The sequence below is a fragment of the Canis lupus genome, chromosome 12 (assembly GCF_011100685.1).
Source record: "Canis lupus familiaris isolate Mischka breed German Shepherd chromosome 12, alternate assembly UU_Cfam_GSD_1.0, whole genome shotgun sequence".
Classification (NCBI taxonomy): Eukaryota; Metazoa; Chordata; class Mammalia; order Carnivora; family Canidae; genus Canis; species Canis lupus.
The window spans coordinates 3,820,506-3,839,848 of NC_049233.1; the positions used below are offsets into that span (position 1 = coordinate 3,820,506).

A 19,343-nucleotide genomic window follows, 5' to 3' on the forward strand; every position below is an offset into this window, starting at 1 on the left:
CGCCTGCCTTTGGCCCAGGGCACAATCCTGGAGACCCGGGATCGAATCCCACATCGGGCTCCCGGTGCATGGAGCCTGCTTCTCCCTCTGCCTGTGTCTCTGCCTCTGTGTGTGTGTGTGTGTGTGTGTGTGTGTGTGTGTGTGTGAGACTATCATAAATAAATAAAAATAAAAAATAAAATAAAATAAAATCTCAAAAAAAAAAAAAAAGACCAAAAAAGGAAGTAGAAATTAACAGAGTACTCTTTTAGACAGAGAGGTCAGGGAAAGTCTCTCCTAAAAGGGGATGTTTGAGCGCAGATCTGACTGAAGTGAAGAAAACAAGCCTTTGGCTCTCTAGGGAAAGGTACCCTCAGAAACAAAGTTCCTGCCCTGAGGCCGCAAGGTCTAGGTAAGAAAGCCAGCATGGCTAGAGCAGAATAAGTAAGGAAAAAAGTAGGAGGAGGGGAACAGGTCATAGAGGGAATCACAAGTTAAGGAGGTAAGGACTTGGGATCGTATCCCAAGTGAAGAAGAATGCCCCTGAGGGGTTCTAAGCAAACATCTGGAACAGTTACTGGAGAATAGATTGCAAGGTTGAACAAGGGTGGGATAAAACAGGAGGATCTATGCTAGTCCAAGGAGAGAAGTGAAGATGGTTTCAGACTAAAGGGATAACAGGGAGAAAGAAGTGGTAACATTCTGACTCTTCTTCTAAAGGTAGAGCCAAGAGAAGTCTTGATATGGGCTATGAGAAAAAGAAGGAAGTCAAAGATGACTTCAGTTCCTGGACCTGAGCCAATGGACAAAATGGGAAAACAATGGGAGGAGCAGGTCTGGCAGGTAATACCGGGAGTTCAGCTTTGCGCATGTTGAGTCTGAGCTGCCTATCAAACACACAGATGGAGCTGCTGAGAAGGCAGTTGGAGAGATGAATCTGCTGTTCAACAAAGAGGTCAGAGACAGAGATTAACATCTAGCAGTGTGCAGAATTTGGGGCTGGACGAGATTATTTAGAGAGAAAATCTGGAGCACTCCTAGCTTCTGCCCTGGGGCTCTTCAATGTTTTGCAGGATTCAACAAAGGAGTCCAAGAAGGAACAAATAGTGAGTGCGAAAGAAAATCAAGCAAAAAGGCATGCAAGAAACCAAGAAAAGTGTTTGAAAGAGGAAGGAACGACCAACTGAGTTAAACACCACTAAGAGGTCAAGAAAGATGAAGACTAATAAGAATGGAGCATTTGATTTGATAACATAGAGGTCATTTGGATCAAGATAAAGGTATTTTCTTTATACAATCTAAGAACTGCTATAAAGATAAGACACATTTGTAATTTTAATAAATGCTGATACTTTGCCTCCCACAGAGGTTTTACAGGTTTATACATGCCTGCCAGTAGTGTATGAGGCTCACTGTTCCCTCACGTTCTTATCACATGTGGTATTATCCTATTTTTTGACACTGGCCGATCTCACAGGTAAAACATGGCCATCTCCTTTTAGTTTCAATTTGCATTTCTCTTATTACAAGAGAGGTGTTGCATCTTTCACATATTTGAGAGTCACTTGTATTTCCTTTGCATACCCTCTGCCAATTTTTCTATTGGGTTATTGGTTTTTTCCTCATTGATTTGGAGAAGCTCTTCACATAATATTAAGTAAATTAGCCTGGTGATTGTCAATTTGACTTTATGGTGATTTTGCCATGTAGAAGCTTTCTATTTTTCTGTAATTGTGTATATATATATATATATATTTTTTTTTTGCCAGTCAGATGTGTTCCCCCTCCCAGCTTTAATGAGGTATTGTTTGTTTACTATTTATTAAAAAATAAAATTATAAATTTACAGGGTGTGACATAATGACTTGATACTCATAATATGCTGTAAAAGGATTACTGCAATAAAGTTAGTTAATACATCCATTACTTCATATAGTCACCATTTTGTGTGCCTGGTGAGAATATCCAACAATTTTTTTTTTTTTTTTAAGAATATCCAATTTCAAGTATGCAACACTGTATTTACTAACTACAGTCACCACTGTATACATTTGCTCTCCAGAACTACATTTTATAACTTCAAGTTCGGGTACCTGGCTGGCTCAGTCAGTAGGGCATGGGGCTCTTGCTCTCTGGGTTTGTGAATTTTGAGCCCCAAGTTGGGGATAAAAGTTACTTAAAAAAACAAAAAACAAAAAACAAAAACAACTTGAAGTTTATACCCTTAGATCAACATCTCCTCATTTTCCCCATCCCCCAGACTCTGGTAACCACCATTCTACCCTGTTTCTGAGTTCAACTCTTTTAGATTCTACGTATAAGTGAGATCGTTAGAGCATTTGTCTTCCTATGTTGGACTTACTTCACTTAGCGTTATGCCCTCAAGATTTACCCATAGTTGTTACAAATGGTAGGATTTTGGGCAGCCCAGGTGGCTCAGCAGTTTAGCACCACCTTCAGCCCTAGGGCCTGGCCTGATCCTGAAGACCCGGGATCAAGTCCCACGTCAGGCTCCCTGCATGGAGCCTGGTTCTCCCTCTGCCTGTGTCTCTCTGTTTGTGTCTCTCATTAATAAATAAATAAAATCTTAAAAAGGTAGGATTTCCTTCTTTTTTTAGCTGAATAATATCTGTGTGTGAGTGCAGATGCACCACATTTTCCTTATGCATTCATCCATCAACAGACACTAAGGTTGTTTCCATGTCTTGACTACTGTGAATTAATGCCACAAGGAACAAAGGGGTGCAGTTATCTGAGATACTCACTTCATTTCCTTCAGAGGCACTCAGAAATAGGACTGCTGGATCATAGGGTAGTTCAATTTTTGGAGGAACCTCCAAACTGGTCTCCATAATGGCTGTACCAATTTACATTCTCTTTGGTAAGAGCGTTTAATAGTATGTTAGTTTAGTTAGTATGTTGGTTGATAGTTTAACAGTATGTCATTGTGGGGGGTTTTGCATTTCTTTGATTACTAATGAGGCTGAGTACTTTAAAAAATGTTCTCAGGCCATCTGGGTTTCCACTTTTATCACGGGCTTGATCAAGTTTAGGGTCCATTTTTCTACTGTGTTCTTTTCTGGTTGGTAGGAGTTCTTTACAGATTTTGTTATACATTCAAATATTTTCTCCCATTCTTGAGGACTCTCTTCATTCTTTCGTATCTTTTGATGAACACAAGTTACTAACTTTGATGAATACACTTTTTTTCCCCTTTATGGTTAGTATTTTCTGTTTCTTGGCTAAGAAATCCGCCCCTTCCTTGAGATCATAAAGCTCTTCTACATCAGGGGTTGGCAAACTTTTTCAATAAAAGGCCAGGTAGTAAATATTTTCAGCTCTGTGGGCTGTATATTCTTTCTTTTCTTTTCTTTTTTTTTTTTTTTTTTTGTGGGCTGTATATTCTGTTGCAACTATCAGCTCTACCATTGCAGCACAGACGCTGTGAGAGACAATACATAAATGAATGTGGCTATGATTCTTGAAAACTTTATTTACAGTGGTGCCTAGGTGGCTCAGTCAAACATCCAACTTTCGATTTTGGCTCAGGTCATGATCTCAGAGCCATGGAACTGAGTTCCATGCTGGGCTCACAAATGGGGCAGGGAGCCTGCTTAAGATCCTCTCCCTCCCAGACGAAATCAGAGAGGGAGACAAACCGTAAGAGACCCTTAACTCTAGGAAAATGGAGGGCTGTTGGCTAAAACAGGGCTAAACCGCTGAGCCACCTGGGCTGCCCTTGATGCTCTTTTAAATGATATTCTTAAAATTTCAATTTCTGTTAACTGCTAGTATACACAAAATACTGATTTCTGCATACTGATCTTATCCTTTTTCCACACTAAAATCACTTACTAGTTCTGGTAACTGGGACGCCTGGGTGGCTCAGCGACTGAGCATCTGCCTTCAGCTCAGGGCGTGATCCCAGAGTCCTGGGATCAAGTCCCACATTAGGCTCCCTGCAAAGAGCCTGCTTCTCCCTCTGCCTATGTCTCCGCCTCTCTCTCTCTCTCTAGGTCTCTCATGAATAAATAAAATCTTCAAAAAAAAAAAATAGTTCTGGTAACTTTTTGATAGATTCCTTAGGATTTTCTACATAGATGATCAAGTAAGCTGCAAAAAAAAAGACAGTTTTACTTCTTCCTCTCATATCATTCATTCATTCATTTTTGCCTTACTGTACTAGACAGGACTTTCAGAACAGTGATTAACAGAAGTGGTAAGAACAGACATCCTTGTCTGGTTCACCATCTTAAGGAGAATGTATGTATTTTTTTCAATACTAAAGTATACAGCGCCTGGGCAGCTCAGTTGGTTGTGTCTGACTCTTGATTTTGGCTTAAGTTGTGATCTCACGGTCATGAGACTGAGTCCCAAGTTAGGCTCCGTGCTCAGGGCAGTCTGCTTGGGATTCTCTCCTTCCCTCTCTACCTCTCTCCACCTCTGCTCCTCCCCTGGCTCATATTCTTAAAAATAAATAAAATATTAAATATATAGATATAGTAAAGCATAATGGTAGTTGTTTTGAGTAGCTATTATCATGTTGAGGAAGTTCCTACCTTTTCCTAGTTTGCTGAGGCTTTTTATCATAAATGGATATTGAATTTTGTCTAAGACTTTTTCTAAATCTGCTGATATTGATATGGTTTTTCTTTTTTTTAGTCTGTTAATGTAGTGGATTTCACTGATTGATTTTTCTTTTCTTTTTTTTAGATTTTATTTATTTATTAATGAGAGACAGAGACAGAGAGACAGAGACAGAGAGAGAGAGACAGAGACAGAGACAGAGAGAGAGAGAGGCAGAGGCAGAGGGAGAAGCAGGCTCCACGCAGGGAACCCGACGTGGGACTTGATCCCGGGACTCCAGGATCACGCCCCAGGCTGAAGGCAGATGCTCAACCGCTGAGCCACCCAGGCATTCCCACTGATTGATTTTTCAAATGTTAAATCAGCCTTGCATTTCTGGAATTCATGTGGTTAGATTGTCATCATCTATTACTCTTTTTGTATATTGGTGGACTCAAGTTGCTAAGATGTAGTTAAATAAATACAAATGGGACTCAGGAGTTAACTTGAAGAGACTCCTACTAGTCAAAAATCAATATGATGAACTCATGGATTGAACCATAGGTGATGTACTCATTAATTTGGGGAATAATGCTACACTAAGGGGAAAACCTACCTTTCCTGTATGAACTTTTTACTGTATGATTATGATATTGTGGATGGGGTTCTAAAAGAGTTCTATTTCAGAAGTATTTACTAGGGGCACCTGGGTGGCTCAGTGGTTGAGTGTCTGCCTTTGGCTCAGGTCATGATCCCGGGGTCCTGCAGGGAGCCTGCTTCTTCCTCTGCCTCTCTCTGTGTGTCTCTCATGAATAAATAAAATCTTAAAAAAAAAGTACCTACTAAAAATTTATGGACAAAATTATATGATGTTTAAGATTTGATCAGATAACAGAGGAGGAGAGAAGTGGTTAGGAATACACATGAAGCAAAACCAGCTATGAGTTGCTAACAGCTGAAACTGACAGAGAGATACGTATGGGTTCATTATACTATCTAGTGTACATTTGTACAGATTTGAAATTTTCTTTTTTTTTTAGAAGATTTATTTTTGAGAGAGAGTGAACACACATACATGAGCACACATGGGTGGGCACATGAGAGGCAGAGAAAAAGAGGGAGAAGGAGAGAAGCAGATACCCCACTGAATTCAGAGCCCCACTCAGGGCTGGATCTCACTACCCTGAAATTAGGGGAAATTAAGAGTCAAGATTTGAAATTTTCAGTAACATTCTTTTAATGTCTTGGTTATTCTTAGCCATGTACTTCCATATATATTTGGGAATTAAATGGCATAATTAGAAGGTCCTGCTCCAGTCCAAGACTGTAACAAAACGACCTTATGTCTTCTTACAGAAATTTATGGTTTTAGTTTCTTATTTATATTTCCTATTTACAATGGAAGCTATTCCGCTATAAACATAAAAATCCAACTTTATATTTTTTAGATGACTCGCCAATTTATTTCTGGACTACCTATTCTGTTGCATTGATTCATTTGCCTACTCCTGATCCAATTTCCAAGCATTCTATATTACGTAACATAGCTTTGCAACATGGTTTAATTGGACTAGATATCACCACTACCACCCTTCATTCTTCTGTTTCCAAATTTTACTGGCTATTCTTCCATGTTTATTTATCGATTTGACCCTCAGAAATTGCTTGAGCTGTTTAAATAAGACATTTCTAATTTCTACAAGAAACAAGTTTAATTTGTAGATTAACTTAGCAAGAACTGACATCTTGTGATGCTGAACCTTCCTACCTAGAAAAACGGTACATTTTTCCATCCTCTCAGTGACATTTTAGAAGTTTTCTTTGCACACATCTTACCTATTTCTTCAGTTTATTATTTTTTGTCACTGTTATAATGGGCTCCTAACTATTCTGCTGCTTATTATTTCAAAGAAATCACACCAAAATTTTCCAGATTACTATTAAAATAATATTAAATCCACACATAAGCACATCAAATGATTAAAAGGAAATTATTAAAAAAAATAAAATAAAAGGAAATTATTTTTAGTAAAAAAAGCAATTTTTAACTTTATACCAATGTATTATTTTTTTTTTTTTTTTTTACACCAATGTATTATAAACCTAATGGTTTACACCATGGCTACAGCCTGCCCAGTTATAGCCACGAGCAGATGTACCGGAAAGCCACACTTTATGGTAGTGTCAGATGAGCAGTAAGTAGGGGGCAGGCAGGTCACAAATAACTATTCTTTTGCAACTCTGACCGCATATGTGTGAACTCCAGCTTATCATTCTTATGAAAATGAAAACACAAAAGAGGTCAAACATATAAGGTGCTCCAAGAATAAACCAAATATTTAACTATATACGAGAAAATTAAGATGAAAAGATTTTATGTCATTTCAAATACTATTATTTCACAAATTTCTGTTTCTAACATAATCAAGCTGTTGAACTATTTTATTCTACCACAAATTATACTTCATTTACTCTATTTAGGAAGATGGAGAGTGTCACTAGAAATCAGAAAAAAATGGGTAGCAACTGCTTTAAAATTGTGCTATCCCTGTCAAATAAATAAAACCTTTAAAAAGTTAATATAAATGAATCTTCTATAATCAAACATCTATTATAGGAATCATAAGAAACTGCTAAGACTGGTTGACTGCAAGGAAGGAAACTGGGTAACTGGGAGGACAAGTATGGGAAGGGGAATTTTCACTGAATCCCAACTGTACCTTTTGAATTTTATTTTTTTAAAGATTTTGTTTATTTGAGGGGAGAAAAAGAGAGAGAGAGAGAGAGAGAGAATGCATGTGCGTGTACAAGCAGGGGAAGGGGCAGAGGGAGAAGCAGATTCTCAGGCTGAGCAGGGACCTGGATGTAAGGCTCCACCCCAGGACCCTGGGATCATGACCTGAGCTGAAGGCAGACACTTAACCAACTGAGCCACCCAGGCACCCTGCACCTTTTGAATTTTAAATCATATAAAAAGAAAAAAATAAAAAATAAAAAATAAATCATATAAAAAGAGACGCCTGGGTGGTTCAGTGGTTGAGCGTCTGCCTTTTGCTTGGGGCACGATCCTGGAGTCCCAGGATCGAGTCCCACATCGGGCTCCCTGCATGGAGCCTGCTTCTCCTTCTGCCTATGTCTCTGCCTCTCTCTGTGTCTGTCATGAATAAATAAATAAATAAATGAAATCTTAAAAAAAAAAAATAAACCAAACACATTCAAAGATACTGCCACTATAACATTCAAATTCCCTATACATGAGAATTACTCTATAAATACATCTTAAAATGTAATGTCAGGAAAAGTCTATTTCTAGACTAATTTATATTTGTTCTTTGTCAGTCTCTAAAAAGCCATTAGTCCTATCACATTTTCCTTTCTTTTTAGCTAACCCATAAGGGATCTAGATTTAGTGGATGACTGCCCATTCTGGGAATATCTCTTCTATTGATCTTTTTAAATTTTTTACCTGTTCTGTTTCATATATTTTTTAAAAGATTTATTTATTTGTTTGTTTGAGAGAGAACGAGACAGAGAGAAGGAACACACGTGCGAGCAAGGGGAGGGGCCAAAGAAAGGGGAGAAAGAAAATCTCAAGTGGACTCCACAAAGAGCACGGAGCCCAATGCAGGGCTTGATCCCATAACCCCAAGGTCATGACCTGAGCCAAAATCAAGAGCTGGATGCTTAACTGACTGAGGCACTCAGGAGCCCCTGTTTCATATATTTTTAATGCAAACTCTCATAAATTATTTTCTTAAAATAAAGAAACCCAAAATTATATTCTTGACATTCCTTTATTCAGCCATTAGGAGACCAAACTAAAAATTACTCTGTCCTACCCTGAGAAAAGCATTATTCCTGAACAATTAATTTGGCCACATTTTTGTAATTCCTCTAAAACTTTTACTTTAACAATGTGATCCTAAATTTGTCTCTCAATTGTACTTCAAAGCATCTGGAGAATGAAATATCCTCACAACACCCACCTGATGAAGTATGTAGAAAACAAAGCCTTTTTATCCATGAAATCATAATGAATTATAAGTTGCCATTTAATAACAGAACATTCTATAAGAAAAACATTTAAGAGAATACTTTTTAAAACTAGTTTTTTTGGGGCACCTGGGTGGCTCTGTCTGTTAGGCATCTGCCTTCGGCTTGGGTCATCTCAGGATCCTGGGATCAAGCCCTACATCGGGCTCCCTGTTCAATGAGGAGTCTGCTTCTCCCTCTCCGTCTGCCACTCCCCCTGCTTGTGCTTTCTCACTGTCAAATAAATAAAATCTTAAAAAAAAAAAAAGGATGAATAGTTGCTAAAGGTTGGGGGCAGGGAAGAATGAAACGGAAAGAGAACAGAGGATTGAGTCTGCTTCTCCCTCTCCCTCTGCCACTCCCCCTGCTTGTGCTTTCTCACTGTCAAATAAATAAAATCTTAAAAAAAAAGGATGAATAGTTGCTAAAGGTTGGGGGCAGGGAAGGATGAAACAGAGAACAGAGGATTTTTAGGGCAGTAAAACTATTCTGTATGACACTCCAATGGTGATATATGTTATTATACATATATCAAAATCCACAGAATATACAACACCAAGAGCGAACACTCATATAAAGTATGGATTTGGGGTGATAATGATGTGGCAAGGTAGGATCAGTGCCTTGTACCACTGTACCACTGTACCATTGAGTGGTACCAATGTACCACTCTGGTGGGGGATGCTGACAATGGGGTAGGTTTTAAGTGTGTGGGTGCAGAGGGCATACAGGCACTTTCTGTACTTATCACTCGATTTTGTTGTGAACCTAAAACTGCTCTGGTAAACAAAGTCTATTTAAAAAAGCTTTCAAATATTTTTTAAAGGTACTAGTATATTTTAAAACACAATTGCTGGACTACTTTAAAGGAACGGTAAAGGTTCAATCTAAGCTTACAGAATTATTAGTATAGCAATTTAAAATGTCTTAAATATATTCATATTTATTTATTTGCTGTGCTTTTAATATAATCTAACTTAATTCTCATAATAATCCTAGGAATTAAGATGTTGTTAGTGGATGCACTTCTATTTTAGCACTTCTATTTTACACTTGAAGAAACTGGTTTAAGAAGAGTAACTCAGACCTGAACTACAGACCTGACTAACACCATGTTCTTTCCACCACATGGACTCTGGCTGAATGCTATTGCACTACCCACCATGAGCTAACACTCATAATGAGAATCCTGGGAGTCTGTGTCTGTAGAAAGAGCAAATTACACTTGGAACTTTGGTTCCATAGCACATGGTCTCAATTTGCAAAACATCCTCAGTATATCATAATGATTAATCACGATACTCAAAAAATACCAGTACAAGTGTCCTCTTGCTCTCCACTTTTCTGAGTAACCAAAAGCTGACATGTTCATAGCTGGTTTATGAGCTATGCGGCTGCATTACATGTTAACAGCCAGACCAAGACTCATTCTGTTCTAAGCCAGTGGAGCCTGGGAGTCCTCCAGATCCACAGACTCACCTTAACAAGGATAAAGGGTTATCTGGGTTCCTTTGCAAGCTAACAAGTACTGACATTTCATCACTTCCACTAGAGGAAGGGAGCTACCGAAGACAGATCAGCCAAAATTGCAAATAACCAGAAAAAGGAAAACACAAAGAGCAGACTGAACTCCTTATCCACCCTCAGCCCCAAAAAATAACTCAGTTTTTATCCTTGCCCATTAAGAGGAGTGAGGGAAGCAGGCTTGTCATTTAAGGGTAAGAAGCAAACTCAGCAGTCGTGGGAGATTAGGGAGTCTTGGCAGTGGGAAAAGATGGCCCAAAATAGATGTATTAAACATGGCAAGGTGAGAGTTCTGATCAGCACATATTTTTAGTAATTGCACATTTACAACATTCACATGTCCAGTTCAAAATTAGTTTAGCTAGCAGTCTTCTAAAATGCCAGAAAAATTATTCCTACCCCCACAATCATCTTCACAATGGAAATAACTACAAGACCAAAGCCCAGCACTGGGGCACCTGGGTGGCTCAGTTTGGTTAAGTGACTTGCCTTTGGCTTTGATCATGATCCCAGGATCCTGGGACAGAGCTCTGCATTGGGCTCCCTACTCATGGGGAGTCTGCTTCTCCCTCTCCCGCTCTGCCATTCCCCCAGCTTGTGCTCTCTCTCAAAAAAAATAAATAAAATCTTAAAAACAAAACAAAACAGAAACACAACACTGATTCTGCCATTGCCCTGTGACCTTGTAAAGCCACCCTGACAGGTACAGCATTCACTCCCACCATTCCTCTTCACTTACCCTACACCCCTGCCTCCAGTCCAACGGAACTTACTCTATGCTCCACATCTGATTTGTGGGTGGGCATGATGGGGGGCAGCCAAAGGAAAGCAGGAAGGAAAGGAAAAGAAATGTGGCAGAGACTTCTAGGTGTCAGCCACCTAGAACAGGCATCTGTTCCTGGCTTCATCCTCGGGAGGCTGAACAAGGAAGCTATTTGCTAACTAACCAGATTGAGTCAAGCTCTCAAGTAAGACCCGACTTGACCATACATTGTCTTAGGTCACACATTTCTCAGCTGGTATTTTCTGTCGCTGTCAAATTATTATATCACAATGGCTGTTTTTATCTACCTCTGCTGGACATCAAGAAACAACAGACATATTTTAGAAGATTTTAAAAAGTCAGAAAAGAAGACTGACATAGGAAACAGAAACAGTTTGTAAGTTGCCCTTACTGTCATTGCAAATACAACTCTATTTAAATGCTCTCATTTAAAAAGCTCAGTCTCTGTTCTTTAGCACTGAAAAAACTCCTGTGTTATTTCCAATAGCAGCTCAACCTGTGCATCTCTTCTATAGAAGCTTAAAACAAAAACAAAAACAAGTATTTGTTTGAATAGGGAAGGAAATCAACAAAAAGGCAATCTACTGAGGAGATATTGATATGTCCAATAAGGGGTTAATATTCAAAATATATAAAGAATTTATAGAATTCAACACCAAATAATCCAAGGAAAAAATGGGCAGAGGGCTTGAAGAGACATTTTTCCAAAGTATATCCAGATGGCCAACAGACACATGAAAAGATACTCAACATCACCCAACATCAGGAAAATGCAAATCAAAACCACAAAGAGATTAGCACCTCACACCTGTCAGAAAGGCTAAAATAAATAACACAGGAAACAAGTGTTGGCAAGGATGTGGAGAAAAAGGAACCCGTGTGCACTGTTGGTGGGAATGTAAGCTGGTACAGCCACTATGGAAAAAGAGTATGGAGGCTCCTAAAAAATTAAAAATAGAATTATCATATGATCCAGAATTTCCACTACCAGGTATTTACCGAAAGAAAATGAAAACATTAATTTGAAAAGGTATCTGCACCCCTATGTTTAGTGTGGCATTATGAATGGATAAAGAAGACCTGGTGTGTGTGTTATGTATACACACGATGGATGTTACTCAGCCATAAAAATGAATGAAATCTTGCCATTTACAACATGGATGGATCTAGAGGGTATAATACCAAGAGGAGTAAGTCAGAGAAAGACAAATACTATATGATTTCATTCGCATATGGAATTTAACAATCAATACAAATGAACAAAGGAAAAAAGACAAAAGAACAGACTCTGAAATACAGAGAACTGATGGTTACCAGGGGGGGGCGGTGGGTGGATAAAATACACAAAGGAAATTAAGAGTACACCTATTATGATGAGCACTGAGTAATGTAGAGAATTGTTGAATCAATATACTGCACACCTGAAACTAATGTAACACTATATAAATTACACTTGAATATAAAAATTGTTAAATAATAAAAAATCAGTACATTGTATTTTAAAATACTTGTGTTTTTACTAATAATTTTTTTTTAAGATTAGGCAGAGACACAGGCAGAGGGAGAAGGGCTCCATGCAGGGAGCCCGATGTGGGACTTGATCCCGGGACTCCAGGATCATGCCCTGGGCCAAAGGCAGGCGCTGAACCACTGGGCCACCCAGGGACCCCCAATTTATTTTTTTTTTTTAAAGATTTTATTTACTTATTCATGAGAGACACAGAGAGAGAGGCAGAGACATAGGCAGAAGGAGAAGCAGGCTCCCTGCAGGGAGCCCAACGTGGGACTCGATCCTGGGACTCCAGGATCACGCCCTGGGCCTAAGGCAGACTCTCAACTGCTGAGCCACTCAGGCGTCCCTGTTTTTACTAATAATTTCTAAATGAACTGCTAAGGACAGTTTCTAAATAACAGAAATCATTATATAAATTCTATCCATCCTTTAAGATTCAACACAAGTGTCACAACCAATAATAGTGTCACAAGTGTCACAACCAACATTCATTTGAATACAGAAGACAGAAGGAGCACTAGCATAAAAATGTAACTTTCTAAGGCAGATAAGTCTGCAACATTCTTTCACAACAATTTCTTATCAGATGTGCAAGTTGCACTCAATTGATCAAAATCATTATATATAACTGGGCTAGGTTCTCACACTTCAGAAGCTAACAGCAAAAGAAGACAGAATGATAAATAGTCCATCTGGACTTTTTCTTAGTGGGAATTAAGGGTTATTCATACTTTCATGTTACTGAAAGATACTTGCAAAAGGCATCCTGAAATCTCTTTTCTCTCATCATTTAGAAATAAAATTATTGGGCAGCCCCGGTGGCTCAGCGATTTAGCGCTGTGTTCGGCCCAGAGCATGATCCTGGAGTCCCGGGATCGAGTCCCACATTGGGCTCCCTGCATGGAGCCTGCTTCTCCCCCTGCCTGTGTCTCTGCCTCTCTCCCTGTCTCTCATTTATAAATATAATCTTAAAAAAAAAAAAAGAAATAAAATTATTCTAAAAATATAAAATAAACCAGTAGCTTTTGAAAAATCAAAGGTAAAAACTCCAGACATCACATCATATAAGCAACTTTTGTCTATTTTGTAAACCATAATGCACAATTACATCTCAATGTACATTTCAATATGCATTAGGTACCAAATAATTTATTTGTTGAGAAATCACACTATTCATAATGATTAAACTAAACAATGTGAATTATCTAGCAAATGAAGACAGAAATATATTTATATATTAGCATTCATTTATTCATTCAAAAACTATCTCTTGAGAATGTGCACACATTGGGCTCTTGTCTAGGCACAAGAGCTACACTGATGAACCCAACAGGAGACTGCAGCTCTGGAGTCACTGTTAAGGCAGGGAGTCACAAAACACGTAAACAAGGTGATTTCAGTGATAAGCGTCATGAAGAAAAAGAGCATGATGTGACAGTGTGTGACTTGGAGAGGTACATGAAAGAGACCCAGGCAAGACCTCTCAGAAAAACCAAGAGACTGATATAAAGAGATTCATCTTTTACTTAAAATTATTTATTCATCACATCCCACCTCAGCATGGTGAAAAGATTTTTAAAAATTCCTACAAAAAAAAACAAAAACAGGGATCCCTGGGTGGCGCAGCGGTTTGGCGCCTGCCTTTGGCCCGGGGCGCGATCCTGGAAACCCGGGATCGAATCCCACGTCGGGCTCCCGGTGCATGGAGCCTGCTTCTCCCTCTGCCTGTGTCTCTGCCTCTCTGTCTCTCTCTGTGTGACTATCATGAATAAATAAATAAAATCTTAAAAAAAAAAAAAAAAAAAAAAAAAAAAAGAATTCCTACAGAGGTTTACAGCTAGCCATGACTTGAACAGGTGTCCAAATGGTCTTCTCAGGAACCTCACAGAGTTACTGAGCAGCTAGCTGGTGCAACTCCAAAGTGGGGAGACTAACCCCATCCTCTTCTTGGAAAGACTAACACAGGCACCTGTGTTAAAATACATACTATTCAGAATCTTGGAGACAAAAAAAAAAAAAAGATTCTTGGAGACAAATCTGAGATTCCCTAGAGGCAGTTTATCATAAATTAATTACCTGCATAAGGGCCTGAAACATATTATTTAGAAAGTGTTACATTTTTTGGTCTGGTTTATTTTTAAGAATTGGCGACTCCTGAAAAAAATAGTGCAAATATTACTCAAAATCCAAGTAGAAAAAAAAAATCCAAGTGGATTATTTATGGACTATTTCTAATAGTTTGTATCTGCCCTGGTAGATAAAGTTGGTTTTGCTGCCTTCTTAGCACCAATCCACAAAGCATTTCCAGGATGTCCTTTGAACCCAAATATGACCATATCCTTTGCTCCAGAGAACTATTAAAAGAGCACCTGGGTGGCTCAGATGGTTAAGCATCTGCCTTCGGCTCAGGTCTCCTGGGATGAAGCTCCACACTGGGTTCCCTGCTCAGGAGTGAGCTTGCCTCTCCCTCTCCTTCTGCCTCTGCCTCTCCCCCTGCTTGTGCTTGCTCTATAAATGAATGAATGAATGAATGAATGAATGAATGAATTACACTTTAAAAAATTTTATTTATCCAATTGAGAGAGAGAGAGAGAGAGAGCACACATGCTCTCGAGTATAAGCAGGGGGAGGGGCAGAGGCAGAGGCAGAAGCAGGTTCACCACCAAGCTGGGAGCCCGACATGGGGCCAGATTCCAGGACCCGGGGATCATGACGTGGGCCAAAGGCAGGCGCTGAACCATCTGAGCCACTCAGGTGCCCAATAAATAAAATCTTACAAAAAAAAAAAAAAAAGAGTGCACAGCTCAAATTCATCTTAGCTCTTTGGCCTCAGTATGAAAGGTCAAACTGCCATGTCATCTGGAGAAAGAGCATTGGAGGTTTGAGGAGGGGATAAGATGGCAAAACTAGGTGCCTGCTTTCTTCCTGTACTTGGTCTTCACACTGCAGTGCCACCAACCATCCTTTAAGTTCAGGATCTTTCATCCATCCCAAGTTCAAGTCAGCAACCAAGGGGTTACCAGGGCCACCTTCTCCCTCTCCTTTATCCCTTATATCCAACCTCCTACCAAATCCAAATCCAGAGGATCTTCCCATTGACATTTTTGAAATCTGTCCACTCTTCTCAGCTCCACAACAGCTAATTTGATTCAAGGTATTTACATGACAGGACCACTACAGTAAACTGTCTACCTGTCTGCCTGTGCTCTTCCCCCTCTAATTTCTTCCCACCCCACAGCCTGAATTATCTTTCAAAACAAAAATCTGGTCCAGTTTTTGACTCACTCCTGCTTTTATTAAAACTCTTCAAATGTGGGGATCCCTGGATGGCTCAGTGGTTTGCCACCTGCCTTCAGCCTGGGGCGTAATCCGGGAGTCCTGGGATCAAGTCCAGCATCGGGCTCTCTGCATGGAGTCTGCTTCTCCCTCTGCTGTGTCTCTGCTTCTCTCTCTCTCTGTATACCTCTCATGGATAAATAAATAAAATATTTAAAACAAAACAAAACAAAAAAAACCTCTTCTAATGCCTCCCATTACTTTAAGAATCACAACTTTTATCAGGTGAAAATATAAATTAAACAAGATTGGTCAAGTACTGATTAAAGCTAGATAACTACACTAAGTAGTGTATATTTGTCACTCTTCTGTGTATGTTCATAATTTTCCACAGTAAAAAAGTTAAAAAGTAAATATCCACCAAGAAGCAAATAAACAAAGACCCAATGCCAAAGACCAAGGCTAACAAGGACCTCTACGGTCTGGCCCCACTGACTTCACTTCATGCTTGTACTCTGCACCTCTGTACCATTGGCCTACTTTCAATTCTTTAAACACTCCACTCCCTCTTGATACAGTGTTTGCACAGTTGTTCCCTCAATCTGAAATGCCCTGCCCAATGCCTAGTTAACTCTTACTCATTCTTTAGAGATCAGGGCAGCCCTCCCTAGTTAACTCTTACTCATTCTTTAGAGATCAGGGCAGCCTGCCCACCATGTCCATATCAAGGTTTTCTGTCAAATGGGTTCACTTGACTAATGATGTTCTTTTCCTAGACAATGCCACTTCAGTTTGTGATCAAACGTTTCTGAGTGTGATTAACTCTAAAGTTCAAAGAGCAGAGTCCATATTTTTGCTTATCGTTGAATACCAAGCATCTAGTACAGGACTTGGCAGACAGAACAGCCAATGCTTTAACGGTAGTTGGTGAATGATCTATTTTACCACCTAAGACTATCAAGGGAACTGCTTTCAAACTTCCTATAACAAAACACATTCTAAAGTTTTTAAAAATCATTTGCTATTTTGGTCTCAGTTTCCCTCAAGTGGCAACAGAGAAATCACTCTGATTTATTCCCTTTGCAGAGTCTTTCCTTTGAGATATTGGAGTCCTTAACATTCCTGTGATGGAAGTATCATGATTACCCACCAAAAATAACCACATAAATCAACAGCCTGGTCTCTTTTTCACTCTTCTGTATAGTTGCTTGTCCTCCCTCCCCAAAATCAAGATCAAAGGACTGGAGGATAAATTCCCTCTCAGACCCCAGGAACTTCCCTTCATGTCCTGCTCCAGATGGCTGACAAGCATATTTCTATTAGGAATGCTTCAGCAGAGGCCCCAGGACTTCACTCCATTCTGCTTCCCTTGTGATCACCACTAACATTCCTTCTGCAATATAATCCAACCATCATCACAGTGTCATTTCATTTGCACTCTGTGGTAAACTGACATTAAATGATATGGTTTATGTTTTTATTTTATTAAAACTTCTGGGTGATAGGCAGAAAGCAGAATAAACTAGAAATTAAATCAGATTTAAATAATTCTATTAGAACATGTTAACATTTAATGTAACAATTCATATAATTAGACAGTGACATCTTGAACATTAATTTCAATACTTCTTAGAACTACAGTGCTATTAGGACCCTAAGAAATAAATGGCCAAGAGACTAAATTATCAAAAATATTTTTATTTTTTATTTTTTTAAAGATTTTATTTATTTATTCATGAGAGACACAGAGAGAGAGAGAGAGAGGCAGAGACTCAGGCAGAAGGAGAAGCAGGCTCCATGCAGGGAGCCTGACGTGGGACTCGATCCCGGATCTCCAGGATCACGCCCTGGGCTGAAGGCGGCGCTAAACCGCTGAGCCACCAGGGCTGCCCTCAAAAATCTTTAACAAAAAAAAAAAAAAAAAAGATTTTATGTATTTATTCATGAGAGACACAGAGAGAAAGGCAGAGACACAGGCAGAGGGAGACATAGCCAGATTGAGAGGGACTCAATCACAAGACCTAGGGACCACGCCCTGTGCTGAAGGCAGACACTCAACCACTGAGCCACCCAGGTGCCCCATCAAAGTATCTTTTAAACAAAAATTCCATGAAGCATGTAGAACAGACTTCACCAATTAACTCAGACAACGTTAATCCAAATTTATAACTGAGGAGCTGATTACAAATTTAACTTTTATTCACATGACCTGCTAAGTAAATCAACAGTAAGGTCCAAATAAATTTAAACACCCTTAAGCACTTGTTCATATGAAAATAATCCATGTTAACTACTAATCATTCTTGCCAATTGCAGCTAGATAGTGAGGGCCTTCATTCACTAGGAATACTCAAATGCTATGTATCTATCTATGCATCAAGAAAGCTCCATAACACAGGTACATCTCCAAGGTATCAAGGGTGTGGTTTCCAGACCATGAAATAAAGCAAATGTTTCCATAAAATGAGTCAAATGAGTTTTTTGGTTTCCCAATGTATATAAAAGCTATGTTTTAGGGGTACCTAGGTGGCTCAGTTGGTTATGTCGACTCTTGATTTCGGCTCAGTTCACAATCTCAGGGTTGTGAGATCAAGCCCTGTACTGGGCTCTATAGTCAACAGGGAGTCTGCTTTTCTCCCTCTCTCTCTCCCTCTACCCCTCCCCTGCTTGCCTCTCCCCCACTTCTCTCTAAAATAAATCTATAAATCTTAAAAAAAAAAAAAAAAAAAGTAGGCTCCATGTCCAATGTGGGGCTTGAACTCACGACCCTGAGATCAAGAGTTGCACACTCCTGGGCCAGCCAGGCACCCTGTGTATAGATTTTTTGATCAGTCTTCTACTTCTTTATCTTTCAGCTTATTGCCTACAAGTGGAATTAGGTGGACAGCTTTGAGATCTTCCATACTCTCAATGAAAAGCTTTGCCTGTACACATAATTCTTCCGGGTAAGTCTCAGCTAGCAATCTTCAGGATTATTGTCAGCCCACAATATAGTGTTAATTCTGTACTATGGGCTGTCATCTTCCTATACACAACCAAGGCAATCATCATTCTCAAGAAACTCCTGAACCATTAATCCAGGATGCAAAAGAAACATGTTAAGGGCACTGAAACTCAGACCTATAGCAATGTTAAGAGTTGTGGCAGGCAGGGAAAAACACACGACAGCTGATCAGCCTGACCACTTCAGAAGGACTATGCTACCAATAAGAGATGACTCCACAAATCCTGGACTCAGTCACATAGCAACAAAGTCTATCCACATTAAGAGTGAGAAAATGGCTACTCACCTATGTATTGTCTTTTCAAACTTACACACAAGACGACACCAGTTTACAGCATCATTTGAAAATACAAAAAAAATGACGATATACATATGACACGCTAAGGATCAAGAACAAAGAAAGAATTACAAAAACATTAATGATGTATGGTTGGTTTTTGTTTTGTTGCTTCTCCTAAAGTTAACTGTTTAAAAGCTTCAATTATATACTTTAATAAAGAAAATGAATCTAGGTTTCACACAAAAGAGTAACTATTAAGCAATATACTTTCAAATGTATAATAAATCACTCTGATTAGGCAAAGTCCTTAAGAGTTCTAGGAATGGACGACTTGAAAAAATGTGATTTGTTTTTTTGGATTTGTTTTCTTCCTTCACTAGAAAGC

The 19,343-nt window shown here is 39.1% G+C and overlaps 1 protein-coding gene and 1 long non-coding RNA gene across 2 annotated transcripts in view; one reads left to right on the forward strand and one right to left on the reverse strand.

Annotated features, from left to right (window-relative positions):
• The window catches only part of NUDT3 (nudix hydrolase 3), a 119,952-nt gene that overhangs the window by 74,243 nt on the left and 26,366 nt on the right, over positions 1-19,343 (reverse strand). The window lies entirely within an intron of this gene.
• LOC119874149 lies at positions 575-19,092 on the forward strand. Its single transcript, XR_005367592.1, has 2 exons — positions 575-1,259; positions 18,530-19,092. It is a non-coding gene; the product is annotated as an uncharacterized LOC119874149 (long non-coding RNA).